The following is a 15,833-nucleotide window of genomic DNA, read 5'->3' on the forward strand; positions in this document are numbered from 1 at the left end:
ATCTAGAAGGTATTGCACTAAGTGAAATAAGTCAAATAAAGACAAATACCATATGATTCCACTTCTTTGTGGAATCTATTAAACAAAACAAATGAACAAACGTAAAAATAGATTCTTAAATATAGAGAACAAACTGGTGGTCACCAGAGGAGGTGTGGGGGGATGACTGAAATAGATAATGATAAATAGATAATAATTAAGAGATATGAACTTTGGGGTGCCTGGGTGGCTCAGTCAGTTAAGTATCTGGCTTCATCTCAGGTCATGATCCCAGGGTCCTGGGATCAAGCTCTGTGTTGGGCTCCCTGCTCAGTGAGAGCCTGCTTTTCTCTCTCACTCTGCCCCCTGCTCATGCTCTCTCTTTCTATCTCAAAGAAACAAATAAAATCTTAAAAAAATAAGAGGTATAAACTTCTAATTATTAAAGAAAAATAAGGGGGTGCTTAGGTGGCTCAGTTAAGCTTCCGACTCTTGGTTTCTGCTCAGGCCATGATCTCAGGGTCCTGGGATCGAGTCCTGCATGGGGCTCCATGCTCAATGTGGAGTCTGCTTAATATTCTCACTCCCTCTCTCTCTCTAAAGTAAAGAAATAAACCTCTTAAAAATTTTTTAAAATGTTGGGGAGATGAAAAGTACAGCACAGGAAATATAAATAATATTGTAATAATTCTGTATGGTGACAAATGGTGATTACGCTTATGCTGAGTGCTGAGTAATGTAGAGAAATGTCGCATCGTTACAACACCTAAAACTAATATAACACTGTATGTTAATTATACCTCAATAAAAAATAAATCTGTGACCAAAAAAAAAAAAAAATGTTTCAAGTAAATGCTCTTAGGTGTTCTAAGGACTTTGTTTAGTTTTCTTTAGAAATAAATATACCAAACAGAAAGAAGGACCCTGGAAGCGTCTCCTTCTCTGCTTTACTGCTCACTCTTCTCCAGCTCTCTCCTGCTGCTTCAACCTCCGCTGTCCTATTTGTGGACTCAGGGGACAAGTCCCCTGATAACAAAAATGATTTGCATTACCCTCTATTTTACTTCTGTCAGTTTCAATGGCATTAAGAACGACAAAGTGAAAAAGAGGTAGGGGGGAGAAAGGGAGAGGGCCTTTCCAGAAATGGAGTTCACTCTTCACCTCTCCCAAAAGCAAATCCAGAAATTAAATGATTGGAAAAATATAATACATTTTCATAAATATCATCAAAGTTTTAGGTTGATTTAGACATGGATGAGTAGTCTTTTTTGACATATTGATTAGGCAGGTCAGAGTGGAGAGGAGGCGAAGCCAATTTATTGTGGATTTAAAAGAACGGAGTGAATGAGTTAGAACTGGATTATGATGTTGATCATGACAGCAATGAAAATTTATATATCAGTTACCATGTACAGCCTCAGTGTTAAGTGTTTCAACTGGAAAAAGTAAGATTGGGAGGTTAACATAACATGCTCAAGGCCATGCAGATAGTGAAGGTGGAATAAACCAAGCACTTCCTGACTATAATGCCTACATCCTTAAAGCTCAACTACAACTTAATACTATCTCTCTTGAGGCAGGGGGAAGTGGGGACACCATTCCAGATGGGAAAAGGCATAACCAATGATAAGGAGGAAATAGCAAATATACTGTGTGCAGAAACTGCATGCATTTGCCTGTTTATAAAGTAATTACTTACTGGAGTGTTATGGAGTCCAAACTACAACTTTCTTGTGAAATTCTCTCAGTGCTCTCACAGCCTGAAAATGTCTGAAAATGTTTTGTACAGGGGGAAAGGTTATACCAACCTGTATGATCTTTAAAAAGGAAAAAATTAAAAATCGACTTGAAGGTTGCCTGCAAAACTCTCTACTCTAGAAATTTCCCCAAGTTGTACTTCTTTTGCTAAAGAGGAACTACTTTCTTTGGGGTTAGAGCTTGTCTCACGACATTAAGATGGTGCTCTCTTACTAACCAGTTATTGCCTGGTGTTCATTCATACGTATTCAAGAAAGACATTATTAATTTGGAAGTAAAGTTTGGAGAGGAGCTAATTTATTATCTAAATTTGAGTTTTTAGGCAATAAATTTTAGGTTATGGAGTATCTAAATTAAAATACCCTATGGACTACTGGGATTGTAGGAATATGCCATGAATGACAGATTCATAATGAAGATTTATATTTGAGAATCAGAGAATAACAGCATTTCATTGCTTGAAGGGATCTTAGCATCTGGTACAAACTTCTCAATTTACAGATTATGAAATTGAGTCTTAAAAGCTTAAATAACATGCCCAAGTCACAAAGCAATTTAGTGTAAGAGTTAGAACTAGCTCCCAGATTTTTTTGGCCATCAGCTGAGTTCAATATTCCTATCATGCCATCATACTATTTCCAGGATGGAGAAGATCACTAAAACTGTGAACCAAGTGAATCAAAGAGGAGTGGGAAAAATGAATTTAGAGAATTAATTCAGGAAAAGAATGGTGATTTAAGAGTTTTGGGGAACATTTATAATTAAGTTGTGTGTGGAGAAGGAAGAGCAGCATATGAGGAAGATGGGCGATTAGGGAGTTGGGAGGCAGGAAAATTATTTTTCCAGAAATTAATCATGAAATGTTATGAAATCTTTCTCATATTGTGTTGTCTAGGAGCACAGAAGTGACCTGTCAATTGAGAACATTAAAAATGTAAGTTTTAAAAGAATAAAGAATGTTTTTGTGAATTTTGTTCACCGTGCACCTCAAGCACAAAGCAGAATATTAATAAATATTCATTGAATAAATGAATCAAAGTCATCCTTATATGTCTGAGTACTTTTTTGATAAATAAAACTCTTAATTGAATCATGATTTTGGAAAAGGTAACTGGAGTCTTTATTATAGAATTAAATTAATTTCTAGTTAGATCAATAAATTTTTATATATTGCCGCCCCGGTGGACAGCTGGGTTGGGGGGGGGGGGGCGGTGCTCAGCGGTTTATCGCCCCCTTCAGCCCAGGGCCTGATCCTGGAGACCCAGGATCCAGTCCCACGTTGGGCTCCCTGCATGGAGCCTGCTTCTCCCTTTGCCTGTGTCTCTGCCCCACCCCTCTGTGTGTGTGTGTGTGTGTCTCTCATGAATGAATAAATTATATTAAAAAATAGAAGATTGCAACTGGCCCATTAACTTCAAAGTCAACTTGGATTATCTGCAATTGTATTGATAATTTGAGTTAAGGACTATTCTAAAATTAAACTAGAATAGTGAGAAAATAATTCCCTGGTGTGTAATAATATAGACTGCATTAAAGATGTAATATGCTATAAATATACATGATATACTTTGTGTATGTTAAATTACAGAGAATCTATTACTTGGATGCTTTTATATATAAAGAAATCTTCCTCCAGAGATTAAAATGACATATGGATTGAAGAAAAATACCCATATTATTAAGATCCAATTTTTCATGTCATGAATGTTTTGGGGAAATAAGCTATGCAAAAAAATGTATAGTTATGACTAACATATATAATATGAATAACATTGGTAGTTTGAACATCTAGAAATTCATCACATTTGTATGTAGTATTTAGATTTGTTGAATTTTAGGGTATGGAAGCATAGTCATGGATAAACAGAAACTTATAAGGGGTAAAATTTTATATAATTCAACATTGTTGTACATTATCTTCATAAATACTTATTTTTTCTGTATTCCTTCTTTTAAAACATTTTAACATTTTTCTTTTTAAAAAAGATTTTATTTATTTATTCATGAGAGACACAGAGAGAGGGGCAGAGACATAGGCAATGGAAGAGCAGACTCCCCATAGGGAGCCCGATGTGGGACTCAATCCCAGGATCCCAGGATCACGACCTGAGCCAAAGGCAGATGCTCAACCACTGAGCGATCCAGATGCCCTCCTTCTCTTTTCCTAAAGTTTCCCCTTTTATTTAAAATCAGAATTTTGTGGGGATCCCTGGGTGGCTTAGCGATTTAGCGCCTGCCTTCCGCTTGGGGTGTAATCCTGGAGTCCTGGGATGGAGTCCTACATCATGGTCCTTGCATAGAGCCTGCTTCTCCCTCTGCCTGTATTTCTGCCTCTCTTTCTCTCTCTCTGTCTCTCATGAATAAATAAATAAAGTCTTTTTAAAAATCAGAATTTTGAGTGCTAGGAAAGTGCAAGGATAACCTCTGAATACTTTTTATGTATTAATTCACATAATGTTCACAATAATATTAAAAAACAGTTCCTATTATTGTCCTTACATATGAAGAAAGCGAGGCAGAGTAAGTAACTTGCTAAGTAACTTGCAAGTTAAGTAACTTGCTCAAGTTTACACAAGTAAATGAAATAGCTGTGATTTAACTGGAGAAATCTCTCTCTGAGGACCACATAATGAGCTCTTATACTGCTCATTTGTAGGGTAACTATTTAATCCCATTAGCCTCTACCCATTGGGGTTTACACTATTTGGGATTTGTTCAGCTTCTTGGATCTGTGTGCTTCTGAATATATGTTTTTTGCCAAATTTGGTCATGGTTTCTTCTTCCGTTTTTTTTTTTTCTGTCCTCTATTCTCTTGTCCTGCGATTCCAATTTTCTAATACATATAAATATATATTATGGAATTCATTAATATTCCACAGGTCACGGGGCTTGGTCCCATTTTCCTCCTCGTACTTCAGTTTGAATAGTTTCTATTTATCTGTCTTCTGTTAACTGTCCACAAATCCATTATTTTCCAGTGCCAGTCTGTTCTTATATCCATTGATGAATTTTTCATTTCAGACTTGTTATTTAGTTCTAAAATTTCATCTTGCTTTTATAGTTTCATTTATCTGTTCTGATTTCTCATAAATTCACTCATGCTTTTATTTTACATTTTAAAACATATTTCAATAGCTGTTTTAATGTCCTTGTCTGCTAACTCCAACATTTTTGTTATCTTGTGGTCTTGGAGAAAAGACACAGGAATAGCTTTATAATCAAAGCAAAGAGGCTGGACGTTTGTGTGTTCAGGGAGTGGTCTGACAAGAGAGTTGAATAGTCCATGTATACAGTGAATTTGTATACAGCCATGAAAATAAACAATCTAGAGCTAAACACAATAGGATGGACACATTTTTAATTGAATACTGAATAATAAAAGCAAGCCACTGAAGCCTTTTCACAATATCATACCTTTTTAAAGAAATGAGGAACAAGTAACACCAAACAATATGTTGCCAAATACACACATACACTAAAAACCAACAGAATAAAAAACATTCAGTATAGTATTTACCACTTGGCAGGAGTTGGGGGAGAATAAAATAGGTAGATGTTAAGGGTTACACTTGATTATCGATTTGGCTAGTGGTTTTAAAGATATTTATATATTATAAAATAAAGAATTAAATTCACAAAATAATAAAGTATAGGTTCACTATACTAATGATAATGATATATTGTCAGCAAAGACTTATGATTATGTATCTGACAATTCTGTATCTCTAAGGGACATACCAAAAATTTAAAAGAAAATAGGAATAGGCAATGGGAAATAATGCTGGAAAGGTAAGAGATACCAATCTATTGTTTTCTCTGCCCCTTCTTGTCCTTTGAACTCACTGCTAACTTCATTTGAAAACATTAAGAAAGAGATTGCAGCTTCAGTGAATTTTGGGGTCCATCCTTTTTCTAACAGAAAGTACTCCAATAATACTGGCATCCCAGTACTCCTAGAAGGGCTTCCACTTATAAGCTACCTTTATCTGGGATCCAGGAGATTAGCCAGAACCACAGGACCCCCTAATTACCTGATACAACTAAAATCTTCAGCTCTCTGGGGTTACTCCACAAGCATATGTAGCTTCTATGTGCTCCTCTCCAGTTTTGTTTTCTGTGCTCCCAACGATCACCACTCCTTGTCTCACTCCTTTTGCCTCCAGACACAGACACACACACACACACACACACACACACACACACAGGCTACTTCGTTAGTCTTTGTTAGCAAATTCTTATCCTTCAGGCATGGTCTGCTTTCTCTTTTCTTTGCTAGCCTGTGGCTCTAAGTCTAGAACTTGGTTCCATATCCTTAGTCTTGTGTCTAAGGTCACTGTTTGACTTCCATGTCTACCCTGTTGTTAACTGCCTCAAATATGATGCTCTCTGACCTTGCTCTCCAGAGATTAACTCATTCTTGTTCAGCTTGGGTGTATCCTTTTCAGGGGAACCATCTCTACCTGATATGACTGACTTCTTCACTCTCCCAGCATTGATAACTCCAGCAAGGAAATTCCTTCATATTTCTTTTATTTGAGGATTCAGTTTTTTAGTATGTGAACATTCCCAAGTTGTCTTCACAGTGTTTTTTCAATTCAAGCAGGGTTCTTCCTTTGGCAACCCTTTCCCTGAGGTTTTTGTGGGAATGACTGTGACGAAAGGAAGAGACAGGCAAAAGTAGAAAGGCTGCAGCAAGGATCAGTTCCTAGGTTTGCTTTCATTATAAAAAATTCTTATAATTGGTTAAAAACAGCAAAATTTGAAGACACAGAGAAAAACTGAAAATCAACCTGGCTATAAGGGGGACAAATTTTTAAAGATTTAATAAAATAGGCTGTAAAGCATTTGTAGAGAAGGTAGGAATGTTAGTGGACATGAGAAGAAAAATTTTATAGCATTTTGCTATAGGATATAAATTGAATTTCTGATAATGTTTTTCAAGAAGAGCATGTAAAGACTGGAATTACTCTTGAATTACGGTTAACTGCTTGACTTAAAAAATATATTGGTCAGTAAATGTCCTGAATTTTTTTGATATGCTGTATTTAAAATCATTTTTGGTCCTGTGATAATAAATATAGAACTACAGGCATGGACGTGTGCCCCCAACATCTAGGATATACCTTAGGTACATATGTACTCAGTAATCTTTGTTGCGCATACAAGTAAATTGTCTTTAAATTTAAGTTCCAGGAGGAATATGGATTTTGTTTTGGGTGCAGTGAAGAGGCAACAAGGGCTTTTTTTCTTTTTCCTTTTTCTTAAGTAATGAGACAAATATCTGGATTGGATTTCTTTTAGAATTGGTAACTATGGAAACAATGTAAAGGGTTACTTGAATATCAGAGGAGAGTGGAGGTAGGGAGACTTCTTGTGAGGCTAGAACAATAGACTGTGAAAGAGATCTATGGGCTTGAACTGGAATCCATGAGAATGAAAATAAGAAATGAACACAAGAGTCAATGCATGGACAGAGTTGTAACAGCTGGCATCACTTTGTAGTTATCTTCAAGAAGCTTATACTTGATCTTTGCCTCTGCAATAGCATGTGAGAATTCCTTGTGCTTATATAGGATTAAGTCAATGGTTCCAAGGCTGGGAATAGGTCATGAGTTAAAGGGGCAGACAACAACACTTGTATGATGAATTTAAAAATCAAAATGATGAAGTGGTCATTACTTGGGAAGAAAAATGCAAAAGGAAGGAGGATGAAAAATAATGTGTTCTGTCTGGAATACTTTAATTTTTATGCTTTATACTGCAACCATGTAAGATGTACAGGGTGTCTAGTTTGGAGCTTAAACGAGGTTTCAGGGCTTCAGACAATTTAGTTGAGAATTATTGTGGGCAGCCCGGGTGGCTCAGCAGTTTAGCACCTGCCTTCAGCCCAGGGCGTGGTCCTGGAAACCTGGGATCGAGTCCCACGTTGGGCTCCCTGCATGGAGCCTGCTTCTCCCTTTGCCTGTGTCTCTGCCTTCTCTCTCTGTGTCTGTCATGAATAAATGGATAAAATCTTTTAAAAAAAGATGAGAGAGAGAGAGAGAGAGAGAGAGAGAGAGAGAATTATTGCCATGAAGTTAATCATGAGAATTATTAAAATGGTATTTTTGAGGGATAGATCATAGGGAAAAACATTATGTGCTAAGTTATAAGCTTTGGGGAGCATTATATTTAAATGTTGGTTTAAAAAAATGTCAAAAAAGTGGAGTCAGAAGAAACTACAGAAGAACTAGGCCACTACAGATGGAAAGAATGCCAGTGGAGGAAAGAATTTTAAGGATGTCCAATAATGAGGGATCCTACAGCGGTCAGTACAAGATGAAGGGAGAGATTGGCTTAAGGAGAGGCAAGGAACCAATGGTGGTTAGAGACATCAGTGGTGACCAGAATGGGTCCTGAGAAAATTCCATTTAAATTAAGACATTAGTGAATCCTAATAAAGGACATTGATTCAAGAAGGGGATAGTGCCCAGATTATAGGGCAAGATAGAGAATGAGAGAGAGAAGTTGAGGCAACAAATAGTGACCTTGTTTCGAGAAATTTTGTTGTAAAAGAAAGAAGCTAGCTAGCTTGGAGAGAAAAAGGAGTTGAAGAGGTAGATTTGAAGCTCTTTGTAGTTTTGAGGAAGGAAGGAAGTCGAAAGGGAGAATGTGAATACGTAAGGAAATGGAATAGACTGACACAGAGAAGTTGTAGAGAAGTCAGGGACAACTGTAAGTTCCCATAGGAACAGAGCTCTTGAGTGCATAAATCCTTCTCAAGAAATAACATTTGAGGAGAAGAGAAAAGAGTCATATCAGATGACTTCAGTCATTTCTGAGCTATAGGGGTTCTAATTTTCTGCCAAGAAAAGGATTCTGGTAGTGGTTTAGGGTTTCATGGGGAATAGAAATTCAGATTATCTCTTTTTTGTATGTTTCTAGAACAGGTTGGAGGGTGCTAGCTTATCTTTGAAATTCTTTCAGATTTTTTGGAGTGTAGATATGTCATAGAGACAGAATATTTCACTTTATCATACTCCCCAAATGGATTTATAGCCTTTTTTTCCCCCTTGGAAAGTTGGAAGTTGTTCACCTTGAATCTGTATATTATGCAATAGCCATTGCAATCAGATTGTCCTCTCCAAGTGGCAATTAGCCTTTCATCAGTTTATTTTCTGCCTATGGCATTCTGCAGAGAGTTTTCTGTAGCAGCCCTGGGTGAGTGCATGTGGAGACAGGAACAGGAGCTGCTCCAGGCCAGGCAGCCAGCAAACTGTTTCCTCCCAAAATGTCAATGCATCTAGTAATCAAGTCTCCTCATACATCATTTTAAAAGGACAATTCTCTATAGATCAGATCAAAGTCAGATGATATTATTCTAGACAAATAGTCTAGATTACAATAGTCAGTGTATCCCTAGGAGTGTTATATATCTAAATGGACTATATTTATTTTTTTACAATGAATAATTCCAGCTAATGAAATCTTTTAAAGTAAGGTTGTACTATCACCCTTAAAAATTGTCATGCCATTTATTCCATGTAGGGAATGGATTTCTGAGTGGTCCTGGCATTTGAATTAAAGCTTTCAGCATCATCAGTGTACTGGTCAAAAATCTGAATGAGTTCTGGTCTAACATAAAGTCTGTATCTTGTGTGGTAAATGAGATAGGATTCACTTCATCTGTGATTGATCAAACAAACAATAACAATAACAAAACAGTGGTTTAAAGAGGATAGAAGTCTATTTGTCTCTCAGTTCAAAATCTAGAGGTCTGTAAACCATGGTTAGCATGGCAGCTTTGCTCTGTGAATTCCTCAGAGATCTAGGCTCTGTCCAGCTCAACTGGGGTCTTTGTTTATATTCCAAACAGTATTACAGAAGAAAGCATAAAGAAGAAAGTAGGCAAGAGTTATTTGGGAGAGTCCCCCAGATTTGCCACATAGAACTTCTGCCAGAATTTAGTCAGGTCAGAATTTAGTTATATTGCCATATCTAGCTACAAAATAGACTAAGAAATACTTGGCTTTTTCCAGATGCTTAAATGCTCAACTAAAATTTGAAGTCTATATTACTAAACTCAGCGACGAGTCTTGGCCACAGTGGTACCTGCTATTCTTTGCTCTGGAAGGGAATATTCATAAGCATGGTTAATAAGGAGGCCACCTACTGGATGATATAAAAAGAGTGAAGAAGTCTAACCAGGAAACAAATGAACACTAGCTCTATGTTCAAAGTGGGATTGAGAGTTCTTCACCATCCCTCTCTAAAAACAAAGTGGTTAACACCCTCTTTGGTGCCATCCTCACTTTTACTCTTGTGTGTGTGGTCTCAAAATTCTAAGTATGATCACCAATGCTTTGAAAGGACAACCAGGGTTGCCTACATCCTGTTGGATAGTGAGTCAGTTCCTGAGGGAGGTGTTGAATACTGGCTCTAGAGTGACAACCTCATGTATGTAATTGTCAAGTTGAAAACATTTGTTCTACATATATTCATTTAGTACAATATAGAAGTTAAGACAGCTTAGTAGTTAACTTGGGATTATGAGCAAAAAGCATTAGCTTGGGGGATCCCTGGGTGGCTCAGCAGTTTAGCACCTGCCTTCGGTCCAGGGTATGATCCTGGAGTCCCGGGATCAAGTCCCACATCAGGCTCCCTGCATGGAGCCTGCTTCTCCCTCTGCCTGTCTCTCTCTCTCTATCTCTATCTCTCATGAATAAATAATAATAATAAAAAGTATTAGCTCCTAGGGATTAATATATTTTGTATGTTCTAGCATCTTCTGTCTTAAATATATTTTAAAGTTGTGACTCAAATTTAAATGATTAGTATTAAACCAATACTTAAGAATTGGATTCTATCAATTATACATGGAAAATTTGTGTCAGGAAAAGAACTCATTTACTATACTTCATACATGTTATTTCACTACCTCTTGGTCATAGTCCCCTATCATCCTAAAGGTAATGAGTCAGTTGATATTCACCAATTTGTATAAAATATATTACAATTAGTAGAGACATTAGAAATCTTAAAACTCTATCATTTAGCATTTTGTTCTTTCATCATTATGTTCTCGGTCCTTACAATTGTCTTCGCAAATGACAAGAAACAGAAGAGTTGCTGAGTTTCATCTTTACAAGGATCATGGGGAGTGGAAATCTATAGTACTTGTCTTGCCATTGATTATTTTTCTGATCCTGCTTGGCAGCCTGCCTAACTACGCTGACAGTCACTTCTCATCGTCTCTAGTGGTGAACAGCAATAAGAAGAGGATCAATGACATAGTGAGCCTGCCTGCCTGCCTGCTTTCTTTCCTTTCTTCTTTCCTTCCTTTTCTTCCCTTTCCTTCTCTTCCCTTCTGCACTGCAATCAAACTAAAAGACAGAAAATGCATTTGCTTGGTAGCAAATCAGACTTTGCAGTATAGAGATATGTCTGAATTAAACTTTAGATCTGAGTCTTTAAGTTCTGGGTCTGTTAAAAGATGTTTTCATTGATTGCCGAATCAACCGAAGAGTCAGATAGTAGAAGAGAGCAAAAGAAAAGAGAAAGACTAACATATACAGAGAAGACATTAAGAATAGCTTTTTTCTTTTATTCCAAGTCAGCTCCATACAATGACAGATCATGTAGTAATTTATAAAACTTTTGATAGTATGTTTTATCAGTAAAAATGTTTGAGCTTTCATCTCCAATATATGCACATTTATAGTTTATCAATGATATATTTTGGCATTAAAATTTTTTAAAAGATATTTTAAAGGATTAGATACAAAATAAATATGAATGTATCTTTTCCTATAATCTTCCTACTCTTCAAATGGACTCCTTCTCTCTTTTTTTGCCAACTCACTTCACAGATCCTGAATACAATGCATTTGATTGAAGACGGCACTACAGAATCTTGAATTTCTTGAGTGCAAATGTCTAAACAGTGAATTGATTGATTGGGTTTTTGAATCTTCTGAGACTGTGTAATTGAGTGCCTGATAATATGCCCACAGATTCCCAGAACTCAACTGAATAATTTGGGATAGCAGGGGTTAACTGAAATGAAGTAGTTAACTGAAATTCAATTATTGTAAGGCAACAGGAAGGCTGGATGGTGGCATTTGTCTCCTGGGGTAGAGGATGGTGGGCTAATACCCTATAAGGCTCTGGATGTGATCAATTCATCTGGGAGAGTTGAACTTTCATGGAGTTAAGACTCCCAAGTGAAATTTGGTTATAATCTCTATGCATTTTGCACAGTGGGACTACCTGTACACAAAGTATTTAGAAAAACATTGATGTGATTGACTCTTTCTGACAAATCCCATACACATTTGCTGTCTCTTTCTATGTTTTAGGAGCTACAGTGGATGCTGTGGGGGTCACAAATAATTGAGTAAGTCACTGTAACATCTATGACTTCACAAGGAATAATGAAATTGGGTGTGAAAATAAAATACATTAAAATATGATGTAGTTATGAATAAAGTTCAAAAGAAGCAGATAAAAATGATTAACTTAATGGAAAGATATTTAAAGAAAGTAATATCTGATCTTGATTTCAAAGATTGCAGGTTATAAGAACAATATAAGGGAAAACACAGAGATACAGCATGACACAGTTTTGGCTTGGCCAGAATATTTATTTACCCGAGTGAGCTTCCATTTTCCTATCTTTAAAATAAGTCATTTTGGTTTTATGATTTTATTTCAACAAATCTACCTGTATACACATTGCATTTTAGAGGAAATAACAATGAATAAAATACAGTATGTTCCCTTAAGGGGCTTTCAATCTACTAGAAGAAAGAAACAAGTAGACAAATAACTAGACTAAAGCAGCCTCTGTGAAAAATTTGTTAGCCTAGAGAGTCAACAAGGAAAAGTTAAAGGATCACCTAGCAACAGGGAAGACACTTGAATTTAGATCAGAGTTATCTTGGAATCAATGATGATGAAAAAATGATTACAACTAACATTTCTTGAGTAATTTTACGTATTAGCCCTACATGCATTGCTCACGTTATCTAATTACCTAATGCCCACAAAAAGTCTATGGGTTTAATATTATTGTTGGTATTATTATTATTATTCCATTTTGTGTGAAGGAAACTGAAGCTTGGGCAGATTAGATGATATATCCAAGTCACAAGGCAGTTAGAATCAAGGTGATGTTTGATTGCAGCAAGCCAATGCCAAACTCTGAGATTAAAATCACACTATGTGACCTATTTTATCATGTTCCATCGCTACGATTATGAGGACAAATCAGGGCTGTGGTTGAGAGCAGGAAGACACCATGGCTGACAAGTACACATCAGAGAAATTTGCAGTTAGTGGAGATGTAGCCACAAGAACTAGGATGTAAGGTTAGGACGTTAGATCCTCCATGGATTAAGGTAAGTTGGAGAAAGGGATAAGAAGAATCTAAGGTGGGGGGTGCCTGGGTGGCTCAGCTGGTTAAGTATCTGCTTCAGCTCACGTCATGATTCCAGTGTCCTGGGAGGGAGACCCATGTTGAGCTTCCTGCTCAGTGGGGAAGTCTACTTCTCCCTTTCCCCCTGCCTCTCCTGCTTGTATTTTCTTTAACTCTCTATCTCACAAACAAACAAACAAACAAACAAACTTTTAAAAAAAGAATCTAAGGTGGGGGTATAGGCTTTACAAAAGGAACCAGAAATCCATTTACTGGAACTGGAGCTCAATGCAAGAATTAATGACCAGGAACAAGAACAAATTCAAGTCCTAGAAAAGAATACATCAGAGAAACAACAATGGTGAGTTATGGTATAGGAAGGTTGTTGTTATGCCTATAAGTAGTGCTTGGGGGTTGACTAATTTTTATATTCTATGGGCAACAATATGGTATATTGGATGAAAATACTTGCTTCAAAATAGACAGATCTGTTTTGGAATGCCATTTTCACCACTTTCTAACTGCAAGCAATCACTTCATTTCTATGAGCCTCAGTTTTGCTACCTGTAAAATGGGTAAAATGATACCCACACTTCCTGAGTTACTGTATACATTATGCTATGTAGCATGAAAAGCATCTAGTATTGAACTTAGCACAAAGATAGTGTATTAGGAATAATTACTTTGGCAGCAAGTGACGAAAACCCAAGATAATTATAGCTTAAATATGATAGAAATTAATTTTTCTCCATGTGCACTTAAAAAGAATGGATATTCTGCTATTTTAGGATGGAATGTTCTCAATATATCTGATAAATCCATCTGGTCCAGTGTGTCATTCAAAGCCATTGTTTCCTTGTTGATTTTCTGTTTGGATGATCTATACATTGATGTAAGTGGTGTGTTAAAGTCCTGTACTATAATTGTATTAACTATCACCTAATTCCTTTATCTTTGTTGTTAACTGCTTTATTTATTTATGTGCTTTCATGGTGGTCACATAAATATTTACAATTGTTATATCTTCCTGTTGGATTGTCCCCTTTATTATTATGTAGTGTCCTTCTTTGGGTCTTGCTACAGTCTTTGTTTTAAAGTCTATTTTGTCCAATATAAGTATTGCTACCCTGGCTTTCTTTTGATATTCATTTGCATGATAGATGTTTTTCCATCCCCTCACTTGGAATCTGCAGGTGTCTGAAATGTGTCTCTTGTAGGTAGCATAGGTCTTGTTTTTTTCTTTTTTCTGTCACTCTATGTCTTTTGATCATAATGTTTAGTTCATATGTATTCAGAGTAATTTTTGATAGATATGTATTTATTGCTATTTTGTTACATGTCTTATGGTTGTTTTGTAGTTTTTCTCTGGACATTCTCCAGAATAGATCACATATTAGGCCACAAAACAAGTCTCAACAAATTAAAAAAGATTGAAGTCATACCATGCATCTTTTCTGACCACAGTGCTACAAAACTAAAAATCAACCACAAGAAAAAATCTGGAAAAAGCACAAATAAGTTAAATAACATGCTACTAAACAATCAGTGAGTCATCCAAGAAATTAAAGAAGAAATTACATGGTAACAACTGAAAATGAAAATGTAACGGTCCAAAATCTTTGAGATGTAGCAAAAGCAGTTCTAAGAAGGAAGGTTATAGCTATAGTTCTACCATAAGAAGCAATAAAAATCTCACATAAACAACTTAATCTTACACCTAAAGGAACTAGAGAAGGAAGAACAAACAAATCCCCACACTGGCACAGGGAAGGAAATAATAAAGATTAGAGCAGAAATAAATTGATATAGAGACTAAAAACAAACAACAACAACAAAACAGAATAGATCAATGAGACCAGAAGTTGGCTCTTTGAAAAGATCAACAAAATTGATAAACTTCTAGCCAGACTCATAATGAGAGAGTGAGATAGAGAGAGAGAGAGAGAGAGAGAGGACTCAAAATCATAAATGAGAGTGGAGAAGTAACAACCGACACCACACAAATACAATTGTAAGAGAATATTATGAAAAATTATATGCCAACAAATAGGATAACTTGGAAGAAATGGATAAATTTGTGGAAATACATAACCTCCCAAAACTGAAGCTGGAAGAAATAGAGAATTTGAAGGTTACCAGCAAAGAAACAGAATAAAAAATTCCCAATGAACAAAAGTATAGGATCAGATGCCTCCAAAGGCAAATTCTACCTAACATTTAAAGAAGAGTTAATATCTATTCTTCTCTAACTATTCCAAAAAAAACTGAAGAGGGAGGAAAACTTCCAAATTCATTCTATGAGTGCAGCATTACCCTGATACCAAAACCAAATAAAGTCACTACAAGAAAAGAGAACTACAGGCCAATATCTGATGAATAAAATACATCAGATAGATACAAAATTTTTGTAGATACAAAAATCCTCAAAAATCTTCAGAAATAGTAGCAAACTGAATCCAACAATACATTAAAAAATTCACTTGCCACAATCAAGTGGGATTTATTCTAGGATGCAAGGGTGGTTTAATATTCACAAATCAATCAATGTGATACCTCACGTCAATAAAAGATAAAAACTATAGGATTATTTCAATAGATACATAAAAGGCATTTGACAAAGCACAACATCCATGTATGATAAAAACCCTCAACAAAGCATGCGTAGAGGGGAAATAGCTCAACATAATAACGGATTTGTATG

This window comes from Vulpes vulpes, chromosome 13 (genome assembly GCF_048418805.1).
Source record: "Vulpes vulpes isolate BD-2025 chromosome 13, VulVul3, whole genome shotgun sequence".
NCBI classification, from domain to species: Eukaryota; Metazoa; Chordata; class Mammalia; order Carnivora; family Canidae; genus Vulpes; species Vulpes vulpes.